Genomic DNA, 4,587 nt, shown 5'->3' on the forward strand with positions numbered 1-4,587 from the left:
AGAAAGCAAAATAATTGCCCCAATTCTCCCACGTATTCTTAAACACTAGATAAATTTAAAATGTGACAGGTACTTGAAACTACATTTAATGTGTATATTTATTTATTTCTAATACATTTCATTATACATTTTAAACTGTATTAACAAAAAAATCAAAAATTGAAAAATTCCCTATTCATTTTTGCCTAGTTTATTTTGTCTTCAAACTTTGCCGCTCTCTTTTCCGCTTTCACTCTCAGCCTATTCCTCTTGCACTCTTCCCTTACTATGTAACCTGGCGTTTCTCTGTCCACTCCTAGCACCCATCTCAAATAATAATTTTCTTGCACTCTCTCTACCTCTTCTTGTCCCTTCCATCTCCAGATCCCTGCCCCATACATCAATATACTCTCTACTATGCTCTCAAACATCACCATTTTTCTCCTGAAATCACCTCCTCACTTTCCTCTCCTATTCCCCACACACATCCCAGTACCTTGTTTGCCTTCCTCACTATCTCTCTGATGTGTGCCTTATCCGAGGCCCTTTCCTTAAACGTGTACTTAAACAAGTACTTGAGCTCGCTTACTCCCCCTATTTTCCTTCCTTCCTATTTCCACCATTCTCTTAACTCTTCCTCTTTCTCTTATTGAACACAATTATTTTCGTCTTCTCAACATTCACTTCCAGCTTTTTCTTTCTCACATACGTTCCCAGGCTCCTCATCACTTCTTTTATTGTATCTTCGACACATCTTATTGTTATCTTCATCTCTTTGCTGTAGATTGTCATTATTTTCCACCATTTATGTTAGATGAAATTAGGGAAATTACGGTTAAACAGTCAACTGTGATTCATCATTTTAAATTGCTGACACTGTTTTGTTATCACACCGTAAACTATTTATAACACGTAACGAATAAGAAATTGAAATATGTGGCTCTAAAAATGTTAGATTTAATGATACCTGCTGATACCTACGGAATTGCAGAGCAATTGCAACGATTAAAGTGACGTATAACAATTTAAAGGTCGAAAAATAGTATATTATGTTATGAGGAGCAAAAATGAAGTTTTATGTGCTGCGGCTGGCAGATTGGCTGCCGAACGCAGTGAGGCAGACAAACCAGCCAAAGCACATAAAACCATTTTTGCTCCGAATAACATATACTATTTTTTCTTCAAACCTTCCAAACAAATTATTTAAGACATGTTAAGAAACCAGGTAGGAATTTCAAATGATTTAGCTTTACTTTACTGCCGCTCGTCAGCGGAGATAATAACTTCACGGACGCCCTCAGCGGAGATAATAACTTTATCTGCCGCTCTCAGCGGAGATAATAACTTTATCTGCCGCTCGTCAGCTCGTTAGATGTCATGACAATGAAGTGACACTTTAGCATTATCAATGCAACAGGATAAAGTCATAATTTACGAACGTTTGAAGAAAAATAGCATTTATCTTCAAGCGGTCGAAAATCGGGCCTTTGTGTGTCTCCATAGAGACAGTTAAGGGTTCATTTTTTTCTGATCGGAGTAGAAGTACTTCAAGTCCTCGGACTAGAAGCGTCCCACAGGCGGCTCGACCGGGTTAAATGTAAAGTCATTTGAAGTATTTGTCACGATTTATTAATCAATTACAACGATCAATACACGAAATATTTAATAAATAAATTATCCCCATATTAAGATAAAGCCTATAAAAAAGCGAAATAACGAAATTAATAGAGAGATATTGCAGTGTCATATAACGAAAGACGTTATTTTGACATCTAAGTGTCAATTTTTAGCACGTAGACGGTAATAACGATTGGGCTTTACGTAAATTGCGAACGTATTTCGCAAGACGTTAACGTTATTTTTGACATTTCTCGTATGTCAACAGTTTGACAATTCAAAAAAGTTTGAATACGATTTGACCGAAATAAGTTAGAAATAAAGTGATGAACTAATTTTTCAATATCATCGTCATTCGCACCACCTAAAATTGCAGCTTCGTTCATTTTTGACACTACTTGTCAACTTTGCATTGTCTTTTGATAACGTTAACGCCTTGATAAATTGCAATAACTTTAAATCACTATCCCTTTAAAGCGTAGCGTTATTTCATAGCGCAATCATTTATTAACCTATTACTTAAATAAAGGTTGAATGCAATATCTCTCTATTATCCAATATTAATCGATTCGACTGTGATTAAAGACGAACCGCCCTTTGTGAGACTTGTGGGCGTGTCCAACTGCCCATGGATATCAGATCGGATGTCAAACAGATGTCAAAAATAGCGCAAGATTGCCCTTCAATGTTAATACGTAAACAGTTGTAAGTTGTAATCGTTTGCTATTTACGTTTTGATAACGTTTGTTGTATTTAGCGAACATCTGAAGTAAATGTGGAAATTTGCAGGAAGTACATCGGACAGAATGAATAACATTGTAGACTTTACTAATAAGTATTATCGAAACTTGAAGTACCAATAACAAGGGAAGTATAAATTACTAGTGCCTTAAAATCTGAAGATTGTAACTGCAGGAAAAGAAAAATAAATAAGTGAGTTCATGTTCGATTTTTTTTTGTGATCCGCTTAAAGATAAAATAGTACCGAGTGACTATAAATGATTGAAAATTATTTTGTTATGTTGGCGATACATTTGAAATCTTTAGTTGGCAACATCGTTGGTATGACACACGCAACTTTCAAAATTGAAACAAACGTCAAAAAGATCTAAATCGACAGTTTCGAACTTTATTTAAAAAATGGTTTTTACAATAGAGCACAACACATTTATTGTAATGGCCTATTTTCGCAGTGGATTGCAAAATGAAAATGGCCATTGGCTGTATTCACAGCAGTCAGCTTATGAACAATTTGTTGAAACCTATCCTGAAGAACAAATCGAATATCCTAATTTTGCACAACACTGTGGGCGAATAGTTGAACGCTTTGTAAGTACTGGTAATGTGGGAAAAGGTAAATCTACTGGTCGTCCCACTGTTGCTACACCTGATGTTGTGCAAAATGTTGAAGTAATTGTTGAGGAACATCCTCACATTTCGATACGTCGTTTATCCCAACAAATAGGTTCCCATTGACAAATGACCTGTTCTCTTAACATTTCCTACATTTTCCCTCTTTTCAGGACTTTGTTATGAATCCTCTAGAAAGATCCTCAAAAAATCCTTGCATTTACGCCCATACAAATTTACAATGGTCCAACAACTTCACCCTCCTGATTACCTCCAAAGAATCCAGTTTTGTAATTGGTATAACAACAATTTGCTTCATAATGTTGACCAGCAAGATATCACTTTCTTTTCTGATGAAGGATGGTTCCATTTGTCTGGGTTCATAAACTCACAAAATTACAGAACATGGTCTGATCACAATCCACATAATATAATTCAAGTGCCACTGCACCCACTTAAAATCGGCGTATGGGTTGCAATGTCGCGAAGGCGAATTATTGGGCCGATATTTTTTCACGAAACAATTAATGCGGAAAGATACCGAAGGCTTCTTGTAGACCCATTTTTAAATCAACTTGACGACATCGAACTCACAAACGGCTATTATCAGCAAGACTCTGCCACTGCACATACTGCACGGGCCACAATAAATTATTTAGAAGAGTTTTTCCCAGGACGTTTAATTAGCTCAGGTTTGTGGCCAAGTAGGTCACCTGACATGACCCCACTGGACTTCTTTTTGTTTCCATATCTAAAGAATGTTGTGTTTCGCAATCCTATTAACAATTTGGAAGAATTGCAGCATGCGATTGAAGAAGCAATAGGAAATGTGGGGCCTGAAATGTTAATTAATGTTTTCACTAATTTATCAAACAGAGTTCAGCTTTGCTTACAGCAAGGTGGTCAACACTTTGAACATCTTCTTTAGCTGTATTTTGTAATATCTAGTAAAGTTTGTTGATTGTTTTGTAATCTTTTTTTCAACGCCAATGTACTTCGTGACTTAACCTAACCTAAATAGAAGCGATTGTCAGATGATGCACGAGAAGATTTGGACTACCAACTCCATCAATGTTGCCAATCCACTATTTTCCTTCAATCATTTATAGTCACTCGGTATATGTATATCATTCAGAATAGAACCTCTTTTTGTGCTTCGCCCAGTTGTCGACTTCAACTGCGTTTAGGTCTTCAATCTCTGGGCTTGGCACAAAAAAGTCACTTCTACTCTTAATTATACCTATAATATACTATTAAGTAGAAACTCCTTACAATAAGGAAAACCATATTGTCGTATAAATTAATCTACGACGAAATTTTTGATCTTCATTTAATTATACCGTAAGAGCAAAAAAAATGCCATCAAGGATAGCTATGACACAGTCCATACTGCGCTTGTGCACTGTACGTTGCAGAGAAAAAATGCAATAATACCTATAATTGTTTATTTAAATAACCCATTTCAGGATCCCACAAATGCATGACGAATTTCTTAATCAAAGACACGGCACTTTCTTTTTCATAGCTATCCTTGATGGCATTTTTTTTTGTTCTTCCGGTAGTATATAACAACGGATGTAAGTAATATCACTCCTTATGATTCTCAAAACTATCAAGTCTTTAAAGTAGATTTTATTGCGA

The 4,587-nt window shown here is 35.8% G+C and overlaps 1 long non-coding RNA gene across 1 annotated transcript; it reads right to left on the reverse strand.

Annotated features, from left to right (window-relative positions):
- Window positions 1–2,697: 2,697 nt before the first annotated feature.
- LOC138141456 (uncharacterized) lies at window positions 2,698–4,059 on the reverse strand. Its single transcript, XR_011163159.1, has 2 exons — window positions 3,840–4,059; window positions 2,698–3,782 (listed from the first exon to the last, which is right to left on the reverse strand). It is a non-coding gene; the product is annotated as an uncharacterized lncRNA (long non-coding RNA).
- Window positions 4,060–4,587: the final 528 nt, after the last annotated feature.

Source organism: Tenebrio molitor, chromosome 1 (genome assembly GCF_963966145.1).
Source record: "Tenebrio molitor chromosome 1, icTenMoli1.1, whole genome shotgun sequence".
Classification (NCBI taxonomy): Eukaryota; Metazoa; Arthropoda; class Insecta; order Coleoptera; family Tenebrionidae; genus Tenebrio; species Tenebrio molitor.